Source organism: Diceros bicornis, chromosome 5, assembly GCF_020826845.1.
Source record: "Diceros bicornis minor isolate mBicDic1 chromosome 5, mDicBic1.mat.cur, whole genome shotgun sequence".
Taxonomy (NCBI): Eukaryota; Metazoa; Chordata; class Mammalia; order Perissodactyla; family Rhinocerotidae; genus Diceros; species Diceros bicornis.
In genome coordinates, this window is record NC_080744.1 from 35,678,276 (window position 1) to 35,694,556 (window position 16,281).

Genomic DNA, 16,281 nt, shown 5'->3' on the forward strand with positions numbered 1-16,281 from the left:
TTATATTTTCTTCCTATCATTTTGTATGAAAATCGTTTTTATTATTGTTTCTCTCTAAAAGATATTCTTATTAGGCTTTGTCTAAAACATTTGAAATGACACCTTTGAGTTCCTAGTATTCGTATATTAGATCATAATTATAGAAACTGGAAATTTCCTTCAAAACGAGTAATGTACAAACCATTTTTGATTGATGATTCTTTATTTCTCCCTAAATTTAAAGTTGGTGATAGCTTTACAAATCAATTCCCGTGACTAAGTGGCCATAACTTACATTATAGATCTTCCTCCTATGCCAGACAATTCATAGAAGGTCAAAAAAGAGGAATAAAAATATTTTTTTTTTTACCTAGGGTATATGATGAAAATATTTCCAAGGCTTATATAGACTTTCAACATATAGAATTAAATACCGTAGTATTATTCAGGAAGTTCATGAATTTAATATACAACATGTTCTGAAAATCAGCACAAGAAAACTTAACATGTGAGGTAAACAGTAAACCTCTGTATTGTGCACTGATGGAGGAAGGCAAGCTTCTGAGAGAGCAAACATTACAGAACTCTAAAATATGCCTAGCTTCTAGGTACAATTTCTGAGGATATATTTCCAGGATTTCATACATGGTCGTAAATATTGATCTTTTCTTTTACAAGTGAAATCAATTGGCTCAAGTCTAGCGAAAACATGAATGAGGCTAAAGACTCGGAGTTTTTAGGCTACTAGGGGTTTCAAACTTTGGTTGATCAAGTTTAATTTTTTGAAGTCTTTCTCATAACTAGGATGTAGTATTAGAATTTCCATGATTTAGTTCCAATTAAGAATGAAAGAATGCATTAAAATATTCAAATATTTGTGTAAATTCTGCTGCTCAAAAGTGGTGATCAATCATTTGATAAAGGCAAACATTATCCTGTGAGAATTCAAAATATCTACTTATTAACTGTATTTTCAAAAGTACAAATTGTGCACGTGCTTTAAAGATGCCATATGAAATGTATGATATTCTGAGCTGTTCAAAATTGATCATATGAGTCAGGGACGTTAGAAGAAGTATACACAAGGATTTCAAAATCAATCATACCAAAGTCAAAGGCCATTGTACTGGTAAAAGTGTGTTATTGGGAGGGAGGAAGTATAGCTTGATAATTCAGAATGTGGACTCAGCAGCTAGACCATTTGGGACTAGATGCTGACTATTTCACTTTATGTCTTTGTAACTAGGGAAACTTGCTTAATTTCTCTAATTTACAGTTTTCTCACCTGTAAAATGGCAGGAGTAACAGAGCTTATCTCATAAGAAGGTTATGAGAAATAAATGATACATGGAAAGAACGTAGAACAGTGCTGAGCACATAGTAAACACACAGTAAGTGCTAGATTATTATTATAAGTGAATATACTATGTATTATTACATATTATAATGAAAATACCACTAGTTTTTCTGAATTCCTCTTTCAATTATTTCAACTACTGCTTATTTGTCACTTTGCCTATGTTGCTTTGAATTATTTATTGTTTTATGTATAAATACCTGATTTCATATATACAATCATATAAACCTGTGTGTATGTGTGTATAAAATAATTTCTATGAGAGAGAGATATGACATTTATCTATTTAACCTATTTGTGTCCATAATATGGTCACGCATTAAGCATATAAGCATTTTTGCTGATTATGATGATGACATATTCAGTCTAGTATTTTTCCCCTATTGGAAACTCAGAAAATATCTATCTTACAATAGAAAAACCAAAATGAATTCCTTTTCCAGAAAATAAAGAAAAAAGTTATTTTTAATCTTTGTAAGAGCTTTCTAAATATTGATATATCATAACAATAATTGGAAAAGTATTTAAGAAATAAAAACAAGTGTGGATCATTTCCTTTAAAGTTACTAAGTATCATGTTGACAAAACATCACTAAGCTTTTTGCTATACTGGAAAATCTACTTATTTATTTTCCTGTTACTACTTTTAGTCACACAAAATTTACATCTATTAAATAACAGATGTTTAATAAATAAAAATCATTCTAAAGCCCACATGGGTTAAACTTTTCTAAAATGAAAAGTGTTGCTAATAATTTAACCTTTCTCTATCCTGGAAATAAGGTTATGGATGATTCTTTCAGAGAATTTTCTAAAATTCCTCTAGTGCTCACTGGAATTGGAGGGAATTAAGGTTGTGAAAGGACTGCAAGACCATCACCGCTTACTTTTCTGTTAAAATATGTAAACCGTTATCTGTAGCATCTAACATTTACCAAAGTGTTCATCTTGCAGTAATTTGGACATGCAGCGCTCCATATAGAGTCATTCATTGTCCAGTATGTTAGTAGATGATGTATATTTTGTAGTTAATGGAGTTGAATAGATCTTCACATTTCACAGCTCAGTGAATGTGTACTCCATTTTCTTCCTGGCTTCTGCTGCTAGATTTTTTTTAAAAGCAGTTTTATACATTAAAGATAAATTCATGACTTTGAGAAACTAATAAAATCTGCTTAGAAATGATCAGAGCAGACTGGAAAGGTATGATTAGAATCATATAATTATTTATGTTAACATAACCATTGGACCAAATTCCTTGACATTTTTGAATCATTTAATTATTTCTTACTTAGAAATGGTGTGTAAAGTGAGAATCCACTGCTTGCAGTTGTGTTCACTTTGAGGAATTCTTGAGTCACTGACTAAAGTTAAATGGATATTACACTAGCACACCAAGAAGTCAAAGATTCCCTCAGCAGCTGTTTAATATAGGTTGAGCATGTGTTTTGTCCACTTTGACACAATCACATTTGAAAAATCTCATCAGAAATGTCATGATTTTTTCCTTATATTTAAACTTCTCATTTCTAAGACCAATAGTTTAAGAACTTTGAATAATCTCTCAGATTTGGCCACCAAAATAATCCTATGCTAGTTTTACATAGCCCTTCTCAAGTGATAAAAAATATTTTCACATGTAGTAATTTCATCCTCACACAAGATGTAGAAATAGCATGTTATCATTACTCCGCAAATAAGAAAACTAAGGCAGAGTGCTAATGTGAATTATAAGAGAAGATTAAAATACTTTAAGTGTATGGAATTAGAATCATAACTGGGTATTTGTCCCAGACCTGAAAGGCTAGTACAATGTGAGTTGTAAGTGACATTGGAAAAGAAGACCCAAGAATTGGCAACCTATGACCCAAAATCCAACTTCCCACCTGTTTTTGTAAATAAAGTTTTATTGGAACACAGCCATGTTAGTTTCTTTATGTATTGTCTACAACTGCTCTCATGCTATAATGGCAGAATAGAGTAGCTGCAACAGAGACCATGCGGCTCATAAAGCTGAAAATATTTACTATCTATCCTTTTACAGAAAGAGCTTGCCAACCCTTGTTCTAAACCAAAGAGATTGTCTATACCATGAGAGGTACCAGGGGACAGAATCTAGAGACCGTGAGAAAGCTCTGAACATCAAATGAACAGATAGAATCATGTTGAAGTAGATGCGTGATTGTCCACAATATCTTTCAATGAGCAGTAATTTAGCAGTACCAAAGGTCAGAGCCTATTAGAGGGAATATAGAACTGGGAAAGAAAAACTAAATCCACAATCATTCTGTCTCTTTCAGATATTTAATAAATCTTTTTGAGTTTCCCATAAGCGTAGAGTATTTTGCTAGGCATTATTCTATGAATGACTCTCTTAACCAGGTATTTTAATGATCTTTCAAGTACAGGTATTTGGAGTGATGACAATTTGAACAACCAAGTATTTATCAGAGCAATGGAGGAAAGCTATAGCATGGATATCAAAAACCTTCATCAATTGACATTAGTGTCTTTGCTTCCTTAGATAATCTCACTTTTTTTCTTTCTTATCAGGCCGGAAATTCTTTCAGGCAAAGGAAAGAATCAGATATAGCTGCTTTGCAAAATGGCTGTGTCTATATACCAATATTTCATAGAAGCTATAGCCCAACTGAAAGTTTCAGAGGAGAGTAAGAAAAAGTGACTATAACATTTTAGATACATTTATGTATTTTCTTAACTTTATGATAGACCTGAAAGGAGGATAAATAGCTGGCAGATTAGAAGAACAATTGATAATCCCAGAAATGTATTCACATTCATTCATTAAAAAAAATTTGTTTTTAACATCTTCTCTGTTCATGGTACTTATTTGACATTATGGAAAAAGAGAAATTCATGCCCTCAAAAATCACAAAATCTAAGGGAGAAGACAGATATCTATATGAATAAGTATATTATAATATAATAATTTCTATTACTGCTAGAATTTATGAATGGACCGAGTATGAAGGCAGAAGAAACAAATTGTTATAACCCATGTGTGTAACTAACACTGTCTGAATTCAAGACACCATGTCCAAATGGCAGGATATAGAAATTATTGGTGTAGTGTAGCCAGGGTGAGACGGAGCATTTTAGAAATACATTCAGCATAGTTCAATGAAGAATGTTCAGTCAAGAGATTCAACTTTAATTAGTGAAACGGTAATGTTAGAACCATTGAAATCAAAGAAGAACTCATGCATAATTGTTTTGGAACCCAAAATTAGAGTTTCTGGTTTCTTCCTCTGTTCTTCGATCCCGGAGTTCTCGCATTACATTATATTCCCTTCATTGACTCACATCAGATAAAAATTCTATCCCCTTTTGATGGCAGCAGCTGAATCAGCAACTCAAGGAGCTGAGCTTCTGGGCCATCCCTTTACCTGGCCTAACTGTGAGGGCTCAGTGTTAGGGCCATAGTCTTGCTCTCTGATATGAACCTATTAATGAGCAAAAAGTCACCTTTAGGTTCTTCACTAATACACATAATGAAATGTGCATAATATATAAAAGACCATTTCTAAAGTACATATTTCCATAACAATTTTCCCTTTTGGATTTATATTGATTATCCTGGCCTCAGTTTTTCTGTAAATAATTAAGTTGGAGGAAGTGGCCTGTAAAGTTTCTCTTAGCTCTACAAATATATGCTTTTATATAGAGTTCCTAAATGAACAAGCCGCTGTTGAATTAAACCGTGACCTAATTGACTGCTTCACTAGTCACAGTATCCTGTCCCAGAGGGGTAGTGATCGTGCTCATAGAAATGGGTGGTTTGCGTTTATTAATTTATTTCATTTATATTAATTTTATGTTCAATAATATTTGATAATGACAATTGTGACAGCTGGTCAAGGACGATCTAATATCTAAAACAACTTGGAAATTCTTCCCCGCACTATTTCCTGAAATGGTGATATTTTTCTAGCCTTCCTTAATGGAGTATGTTAAAGTACTAAGGAAATTGTGTTATCTGAAATGTGATTTCTTTAAGAGAAATATGATTTGACTGTCCCCTAATGATCATTAATTAATTTAGATCAATTTCTTTTGATAGTGATATTGGAGTTAACTGTTAGGCACAAAATATATGTTTAATCAATGCAGTTTAAAAATTATCTGAAATTTCATTTTGAAGAACAGAAAACCCCACCACAATGTCTATCTTATATTTCATAGCCTTCAGGAAATCAGACCAGTGACATCAGTGTTACAGCAAGTTCAGTTAGGAACTAAAAATGTGAGGGGCACTGTACAACTATTAATTGGCTTGCATGGACACAACACAGCAGTGTTTACTTACACATAGGTAAACTGAGGCAAGGACTATTTGAGAAGGCGGCACAGACTAGCCTTTAAATCAGCAGGCCTCAAAGGACTATTTAATTCCTTGAACCCAAATGAGCCTTCGTTAAAAAATGTAACGTATTGAAAACACCTCACAAATTTAATATTTCCCTCCTCAACACACAGAGCATTCACAAACTGGATAACTTACATTTTTAAATAAATGGAAATGAATTAGTGTAAAAAAAAAAATAGAAAAAGCCAAGCCGCTGAAATACACACTACATGTTCATTTTCACAATGTCTTAACAAAATGAACATTTTAAGTGTACCTTTTGTCTTTGACTGGGAAAAAGAGAAAGACAAGGAAATTAATATTTTTGTAATATAGATGTCATCTTATATTTCATGCCTGACTCATTTGAAAATGTAGATTAATTTGCAAACAATTTAGAAAGCTGAACTATTGAATTGGGTCCTCTAAGATTTAGGATTTGTCATCTTTTAAAGTTGACACCCAGCGAGAGCTTGTCAATTACAAAGAAGTGAAATGAAGTGAAAATAAGTCTCGTCTTCATCTTCTTGTTATATGCTTGGTTGGTTATAGAGAGACACCATTTACAAGCTCAAAATAATTATTCAGAAAGTTACGCTTCACTTTAAAACCAAATTTAAGCAAGAGAAAAGTCCCATTCCGTGATGGTTATTTTATTCAGTGGTTGGGGAGGCTGGGTGGAGAGCAGGAAATGCTATACGGCCCCTTAAGGCCAGCAGTTGGAATGTCTTTCATGTTTTTCTGTTTCTTCTCATGTTGGTGATGAAGAGAGATGACTTCAGACTATTGCTTTAAAAACAAGCAACCCTACTTGCATACTGCTCTATTACTGTTCAATGAAAGTGAAGATTTGGGAGAAATAATTATAATGTTATTTACACATTTTATCAACATGTGAATTGAAACACCCATGACAATTCCACTCCGTCCCTGACCTCATTTTTTAGTTGCTTTTTATTCTACCCATAAACACAAGAGGCACAATGTTTTAGTATCTTGTTAGAGTCAAACAAAAATGAATTATTTGTTATAGTCAAATAAATAGATAAATTTAGAAAGGCATACTTCAGTGAAACTATATACCATCTAACTCTTGGTTTTGATCTCCAGATCTACTGGTAATGAGTGAGGTCACTTACCCTGGGAAATAGAACAGTATTTAGTAAATGTAGCAGCTCGGGAAATTCATTTCCAACTTGTGCTCAGCCCAGAGATGATAAGCAGACTTTGAATACCTGTCTCTGAGAATGACTGGTAGAGGTTAATAGAACCAAAATATCACTTGAAGTCAGGTAGCAGAAAGAAGCATGTTCTAATAGTATTTTGCTCCTTCCTGCACCTTCTTAGGACCACTTAATATAACATGCTCTTACCTCCCAGAGGAGAGGCGTGAAGAAGGAGAGGCTGAATGGAGAGAAGAGGTGTGCGATAAAATTTAAATCATTCAGAACGAAGAACTGAGACATCATTTCTCCTCCACTGCCTCATCCAAAGCCCCCAGGCCAACCCTATTTCCATCACAGTGAGAGGGCAAAGATCCCAAGTGAATTATTTGATACTTAAATGCCTGCTCCTTTTTAAAACAATGACATATGATATTTGACATCACTTTGTAGACCTGATGTGGCAAAACCAGCATTCTATCTATCTAAATTCTGTTCATTTTTCAAAACTGTGCTCAAGTCTCCTCTATGTAACTGTCCCTTGTGGCTGTGACCAGGGCGATCATTTGTTGCCTCGTCTCAAAGTCTATGACACTTGCTTATGGTATTCTTTGGCACTTTTTGCCAATTTCTCTGTACTGTTGCTTATCTTTGAAAAAATTAATTACAAAAGTAATAAAATAACATTAAAGTGTTTGGAAATAGAGAAAAACATCATTACAATGCAATGCCCTAATCCAAAAACTATGATCAATTATATATATTTTTCTCCTAATTTTCGTAAGCCTATGTTGTATGTTTACAAAAATACTGTTTATATAAGTTTTCACATTGAGCTTTTATTTAACGGTAAGTCATAAATATTTCTCCACATCACAACAGTCTATAAAGACCTCTGGCTAATACTCCATTAAGTGGATATATCAAGATTTATTTAACTATACACTATTGCAATACCAGTAAATTATTTACAATTTGTTATTATATTTCATGCCGTTTCAAATATATATATGATTATGGCTTTCTAAATATGTAGATTGTTTTAAAGATAAATTCTCCAAAGGGAAATTACTGGCTCAAGAAATGTGAACGTTAATAATGTGATTGAAAGAATACAAGCTTTAGAGCCATAGACCCGGATGCAAATTTTAATTTGCCTATTTATGTGGTTCTAAGGATATAATTTAATCTCTTGTAAACTCAGTTTCTTATTGTAAAATTGTATAATACCACCAACTTGTAGCGTTTTTGTAACAATTAGGAATAATATGTTAAAACTTAGCACAAAGAAAAGCTTAATAAAAAGTGGTCAATATTATTTATCTTTCCAAAAGTATTAAATCAATTTAGAATGGTTCTAGCTGTGTATAAGAATACCAGTTTTTCATAGACATTATATTTAGATATTGCGTGTTTAATCAAATTGGCTATGATAAAAAATGGTACCATATGTTTTAATTTGCATGCCTTTGATTACTAGAATGATTCTATGCTTAGTAGTGAGTTCTCTTTTTGAATCACATTTTGATGACCTTTGCTTATTATGGATTCAAAGTTTTTATCTTTAATCTTTACAACTTTTTAATATAATATTTTTGTGATAATTCCCTAGATATCTATATTTTTAATATAACAATTTATGTATGTATGTATATATACACATACATATACATATACAAATATACTGATTTGAGATCTGGTGCAATATCATTTGCTTTTTGTTTTCATCATCTAAATTAACTCATAGTAACCTGCATGTACTAGGTGCACAAAAAATGTATGTATTACATAGGTATCATATGGTATCATTCTGTTTTTTGAAGATTAAATGAAATTGACTAGATGTATCCAATGATCTTCCCAAGATTGCAGAAATTTTAAGAACCTAAGTTTTCATGGCAATTTCATGTCATATGTTCCTGTTTCTGCTGAATTCTAGATCTAATTCGTGTATTCTCCCACATGTTCATTCTTTTTCCTGGACTCGATGTCCATCAAAATGTCAAAGTCACTTCATTTTCCACTCAAGACATTAATGTTTGGAAGCGACTTTGGTGAATGTTTGGAAGTTTTATACTGGAGCAATAATTTATCATTGAATATTAGAGGTCCCTGATACAGCAAGCCTCAGACTGCTATTACACCATTCTCTGGCATGAAAACAATGTCTGTGCTTCGAAAGTTTCCATTTCTCAATTCTAGTATTTTTTATTCAGAATTATATGGCTTCATTAAATCTAAAATTCAATCAATTGAGTAATAATGGTACACCATTATTTTATGTACCACTCAGAAAGAAAAAAAATGTTGCCACTTAACCTATGACATCGTTTTGATTGTAAGAAAAAAGCTCATGAATATTTATAAGAATATAAAAATATCCAGCATGCAACAAGATAAAATTCACAATGTCTGGCATCCAATCAAAGACTACCAGGCATGCAAAAAATCAGGATAATATAACTCATAATGAGGATAAAAAGAATCAACTAATGGAAACAGACCTAGAACATATACAGCTGTTAGAATTTGCAGACAAAGACATTAAAACAGTTATAACTACATTCCAGACATTCCAAAAGGTAAGTAGACAAAAAGACCCCAAAACTCCAAAATGGATCATAGCCAGAAATGTAAGGGCTAAAACTATAAAACTCTTAGAATAAAACAAGGAGTAAATCTTCATGTCTTAGTTTGGCAAAGATTTCTAACATACAGCAACCAAAAGCAGAAGGATTAAGGAAAAAAATTAAAAACTTTGGCATTTCAAAAGACATCATCATAAAAGTGCAAAGACAAGCCAAAGACTGAGAGAAAATATTTCAATTCATACATCCAATAAGGGACTTGTATCCAAACTATATAACAAACTTGTACAACTCAAAATAATAAAAAGACAAATAACCCAATTAAAAATGAACAAAAGACTGGAATTGCTATTTCACCAAAGATATACAAAGGGCGAATAAGTACATAAAAAATGTCTAACGTCATTAATCATTGGGGAAAGTAAGTTAAAACCATAATGAGATATCACTTCACATTTATGAGAATGGCAATAATAAAAAAAAAAGACAAAGAAGAACAAGTGTTGGTGAATATATACAAAAGCTAGAAGCCTTAGACATTGCTGGTTAAAATGTAGACTGGTGCAACCACTTTGAAAAATATTTTCATAGTTTCTTAGACTGTTAAGCTTGGAATTACCTTCTAAGCCAGCAATTCCACTCCTAGGTATCTAACCAAGAGGAATGAAAACGTATGCCTACACAAAGTACTAAAAGTGATTGAATTGTACACTTAAAACAGGTGACCCTTATTGTGTGTAAATTATACCTCAATAAATCTGCTTTTTAAAGAAAAGAGACATGGAAGATATAAAATGATCCAAATACACTGGGTGTAATAAAGGGCAGATTAGATATCACAGATCAAAAGATTAGTGGACTTGAAGACATAGCAGTAGAAACTATCTATAATGAATCAAGAGAGGAGAAAGAATTTTAAAAACAAGATTAACTTCAGGGGGCTATGGGGCAAATTAAAGCAACCTACTGTATGTGTAACTGAAGTCCCCAAAGGAGGAGTAGGGTGGGGGGACGGCAGAAAAAATAATAATTTTGAAATTATTTGAAATAATAGATGAAAACTTCCCAAACTTAAAAAAATTATAAACCCACAGATCCGAGAAGCTCTTAAGCACAATAAACGTGAAGAAAACTGTGCTAAGGCACATAATAACCAAATGAGTCAAAATAAAGAGAAAAGCTTAAAAGCAGCCACAGGAGAAAAGTCTCATTACACAGGGAGGAACAAAGATAAGGATGACAACATCAGTTTCTCACCAGAAACAACGAAAGAGAGACGCCTATAATTCTATATCCAGCAAAAATATTTTTCAAAAACAAAGATTAAATAAAGAATTATTCAGATAAGCAAAGGTGAAGAAAAGCACCACCAGCAGACACATCTTATAAATAAAGTCCTTCAGAAAGAGGAAAGTGAAACAAAGTGGAAACACGAATTTATACAAGGAATCATGAGCACTAGAAATTTTAACTACAAGGATAAATATATCATATTTTTATATCGTTTAAATCTTTAAAAAGGTAATTGACCATTTAAACAAATAAACAAAAAAAATCACAATGTGTTTTGAGGTTCACAACATGTAAATGAGTGGAATACGTAACAACAATAACATAAAGGCTGAGAGGGGCAAAATGCATGTATACTATTGCAAGGTTCTTATCCTACATGTGAAGAGACATAATATCACTCGAAGATAGGCTGTGATAAGTTAAAACCGTATACAGCCATGTGTTGCTTAATGACAGGGATATGTTCTGAGAAATGCATTGTTAGGTGATTTCATTATTGTGAGAACATCATAGAAGGTACTTAAACAAACCTAGATGGTACAGCCTGCTACATAACTAAGCTATATGGTACTAATCTTATGGTACTAATCTTATGGGACCACTGTCGTATGTGCAGTCTATCATTGACCGAAATGTCATTATGTGGCACGTGACGGTACTATTATCTGTAAAACAAATACTAAAATAAATAAGTTATAACTAATAAGTCAGTAAAGGAAATATACCTGAGTAACAAAAAATGCTCAATTAATCAAAGAGAATTCAGTAAAAGAGGAAAAAGGGCAAATAGAAACAAATAGCAGAATAAGAGACTTAAACTGAACAATATCAATAATTACATTAAATGTAAATTGTCTAAACATCCAATTATAAGGTAGAGATTGTCAGACTGGATAACAAAGCGAGACTCGATATGGTACTTACAAGAAAACTCAGTTTACATATAGAGACAGAAATAGGTTAAAATTAAAGGAAAGAAAAAGATAAACCATGCTAACACTAATAAAGAAAAGCTGGAGTGATTATATTAATACAAGATAAAGTAGACCTCAGAGCAAAGAATATTACTAGGGATAAAGAAGTTCATTTTAATTAAATTTATCAAGAGGACATATAATCTTAAACATTTAACTGATAACTGAGCCTCACAATACATAAAGCAAAAACTAATGGTACCACAAGGATAAAGAGACAAACACACAATTATAGTCAGAGATTTCAATAACCCTCCCTCAATATTTGATTTGAACAGTTGAAAGAAAAAATTATACTACGATGATCTAAACAACACCATCAACCACTTTGACTTAATTGACAGTTATAGAACATTTCAACCAACCACCACAGAATAAACATTATTTTCAAGTGCAAATTAAAATTTACCATGATACACTATATTATGGGCCACATATGAGTCTCAATAAAGTTAAAGTGATTTAAGTAGAACAAAGATTGTTTTCTGACCACAATGGAATTAAATTAGAAACCAATTACAGAAATACTCAGAAAACTCCCAATTATGTGGAAACTAAATAATATGACTTCTAAATAATCTCTGGTAAAAAAAAATCATATTGAAATTAAAAATTATTTTCAACTTGATGAAGAAGAAAACAACATATCGGAATTTACAGAACGTCTCTAATGCAGTACTTAAAGAGAAATTTATAGCACTACAAACCTATCATGCAAGAGAAGAAAAGTTTTGAATAAATATCTCAACTCCCACCTTAAGAAACTGGAAAAGAACATATTAAACTCAAATCAAGCAGAAGAGAGGAAATAATACAGAACAGAGTGGAAGTCAGTGAAACAGAAAATCAGTAGAAGAAATCAATGAAACGAAACCATGGTTCTTTGAAAAGATTGATACGATTGGTAAAACTGAAACCAGACTGACCAAGAGAAAACAGAGAGGACACAAATTAACAATATCAGAAATGAGAGAGTTGATATCACTACATATTCTACAGATATTAAAAGGGAAATTAGAGAATGTTATGAACAATCTCATGCCAATAAATTTGACACTGTACATGAAATGGACATTTCTTGAAAGACACAAACTACTGAAACTCACTCAAGGACAAATAGATAAATGGAGTAGTCATACATCTATTAAAGCAAGCTTTCTCAAAGTTGGCACTATTGATATTTTGGGCCAGTTAATTCTTTGTAATGAGGCTGTTCTACACATTGTAGGGTGTTTAACAACATTCCTGGCCTGTACTCACTAGATGCCTGTAGCAGTCTCCCTTCCCCAAGTTGTGACAACTAAAAAATGTCTGCAGAAATTGAAGCATGCTCCCTGGTTAGTGGGTGTTCAAAATTGTCCCAGTTTAGAAACATTATGTTAAAGAAATTGAAATTTTACTTAAAAACTTTCCCACAAAGAAAGTTCCAGGTCCAGATGGCTTCCCTTGTAACTTCTACCAAACAGATCAAGGAGGAAATCATAAAATTCTATGAAAACTCTTTCAGAAAACAGCAAAAGAGGAACTACTTCTCAGCTAGTTCTATGAGGCCATACCTTAATAACAAAAATCGTAAAAAGACACTACAAGAAATGAAGACTATAGACCAATATTTCTCAGGAGCATAGATAAAAAAATTCTGAACAAAATTTTAGCAAACTGAATCCAATAATACATAAAAGAAATAATACATCCTGATAAGTAGGGTTAATCTTAGGAATGCAAGGTTGGTTTAACATTTGAAAACCAATCAATGTAATTCACCATATTAACAAAAAAAAAAGAAAAATATAATGATCTCAATCTCAGAAAATCATTTCAGAAAATCCATTTATCTATGACCAATCAAATTTGTCAGAAAACTAGGAATAAAATGGAGTTTCCTTAACTTGATAAAAAGAATCTGTGGAAAGCCTACAGCTAACAACACACTTAAGGATGAAAGATTAAATACTTTCCCCTAAGATAAGAAACAAGTTAAGGATGTCCGCTGTCACGACATCTATTCACCATTATACTAGAATTTCTAGCCAATGCAATATGGCAAGCAAAAGAAATAAACAACATCCAGATTGAAAAGAAAGAAGTAATATTCTCTTTATTCACAGATGGCATCATATCTATGTAGAAAATCTGATGAAACTACAAAAAAGGTACTAGAATTAATAAGTGTGTTTAGTAAAGTGACAGATATAAAATCAGAGCATAGAAATTACTTGTATTTTTATTTGTTAGTAATTAACAATTGGAAAATGAAAATTTAAAATACCATTGACAAGAGCATCAAAAATATGAAATATTAAGAATAAATCTGACAAAATATATAAAAGACCTGTACACTGTTAACTACAAAACATTGCTCAGAGAAATTTTTTAAAATCTCAATATATGCAGATATACACTTTATTTATGTGTTGGAAGACTCAACAGTGTTAAAATGTTGATTCTCCCCTTCTACCAAATGATCCAGCCATTATATTCCAAGGTATTTTACCCAAGAAGAAAAAAGAATAAATCCATATAGAAACTTGTACATGAATTCTTACAGTAGCCTTACTTGTAATAGCCAAAAACTGGAAACGACTCAAATGTCTGTCAACAAATGAATGCTTAAACAAATTGTGGTATATCCATACTATGGAATCCTACTCAGCAATAAAAATGTAATGAACTATTGATACACACAACAACATAGATGAGTGAAGAAAGTCAGACAAAAAGAATGCATACTCTATATTTCTCAATATTAGTTATTACATTTTTGGTTCTAGAAATAGTGTATTTCTTTAATAGATTCCAGTTCTCTGGCAAATATATCAAATCTTATTATCTATTTTCTTGAGCATGTTAACACAGTTAAACTTATTGTTTGATAGCTGTCATTCAGAATCACCTATTGGTCTATTTTCTGATTTTGCTCTTGATCTTGTTTCCTTGTAGGCCTCATAATTTTGATTTGAACATCAGATACATAGTATGAAAAATCATACAGGATCTGAATGATGTGTTATAATCTCAAGAGATGATTTAACTCATCCTCTGGCATGTTTCAAGAATTGGAGCAAATCACCTCAGTTCAACAACATTTTGACACAATGGCGAGTTTAGGACTTTCTAAGGCTCTGTTTACTTCTGATTCTAAGTACTAAGAGTACTAAGGTATATCTTTTCAAGAGGCCCACTAAGAGGCTAGGATATTTACCAGAGCACCTCCTTGATGCATCTTTAACTTCCATTTGTACGTCTTCACAATATGGGATGGGCAAAAGCTCTCCCCAGCTTTTCAGCTTCTTTCTGTGCAGCTTAATAATTGACTAATGTTTCAAAGAGAGAATTGGTGCATGGTGTCAAACTTAATTCCCTGTGTTTCCCTTCTTTCTGGAATCTGGACCTCATGCCCTGGTTACTTTAGGAAGCCCAGACTTCAATGTTTATCTCTTCCAGTCCCAGGAGATTTCCAAAATCTCTGTTGTATTCTCTGCCTCAGTGGCTGCACTCTGTCCAGTTTCTAAGTAGGTTGCCTCACAAGGCTGAGGACTGAGAAAATACCCTAAATGGAAAGAGGGACTCAGAATTTTGGGCTCACCTCTATAAGTTTCTCTTCAAGTGTATAATATATATGGAGACAAGATCCATGCTCTAGAGGGACTCACAGTGACATCAAGTAGCAATATTATGTATCAGATAAGTATGGTATCTAATAAATATTATAAAAGTGAATGCAAGATAAGTTAGAAGAAATTAGGAATTTTCAAAGTCAGTTAGAGCAGGTTTTTGTTACTTACAACTAAAATAATCTTAACTAGAATTAGACATTATTCAGGAATACTAGACAACACTGGTACCTAATTACTTGTGGAGAAAGAGAAAAAGCGGTTGAGGAAGAGGCCAACATTTCAAGCTTTTGTAACTAGTAGTATGGCAAATACCCAGAGTGGAAGGAAGAAGCCAGGTGTGGTTTCTCACCATATGAACATTTAATAAATGTCAGTAAGCTTTCTAGAGGAGATTGTATTAATTTTCTCAGGCTTCCATAACAAAATACCATGAATTGAGTGGCTTAAACAACAAACATTTATTTTCTCACAATTCTAAAGGCTAGAAGTCCATCATCAAGGTGCTGGCTGATTCAGTTCCCTGTGAGGGCTCTCTTCTGGCTTGCAGATGGCCACCTTCTCACTGTGTCTTCACATGGGCTTACTTCTGTATGCGTCTACAGAGAGAGATAGAGAGATCTCTGGGGTCTCTTCCTCATCTTATAAGATACCAGTCTTATTGGATTACAGTCCCCCACTTATAACCTCACTTAACCTTTATTATCTCTTTATAAGCTCTGTCTCCAAATACAGTATAGGCACCCTGGGGTTAGGACTTCAACACAGGAATTTTGGGGGACTCAATTCAGTCCACAGCAGAGATGCATCCACCTCTTTTGTACTTAAATTTACATTGAATGACATATAATTCATGTAGACAGAAATAAATCATATGAAGAGAACATTTTACACAAGTGCTGCTTCGTAATTTTGACAATGCTGAATTTGGTGGTTTACTCTCCATG

At 32.7% G+C, this 16,281-nt stretch overlaps 1 long non-coding RNA gene across 3 annotated transcripts in view; it reads right to left on the reverse strand.

Annotated features, from left to right (window-relative positions):
* The window catches only part of LOC131405934 (uncharacterized), an 82,050-nt gene extending 66,117 nt beyond the window's left edge, over nucleotides 1-15,933 (reverse strand). For all 3 annotated transcript variants that reach the window (XR_009220035.1, XR_009220036.1, XR_009220034.1), the window contains exon 1: nucleotides 15,808-15,933. This is a non-coding gene — a long non-coding RNA (uncharacterized LOC131405934). The remainder of the gene's footprint in view (nucleotides 1-15,807) is intronic.
* Nucleotides 15,934-16,281: the final 348 nt, after the last annotated feature.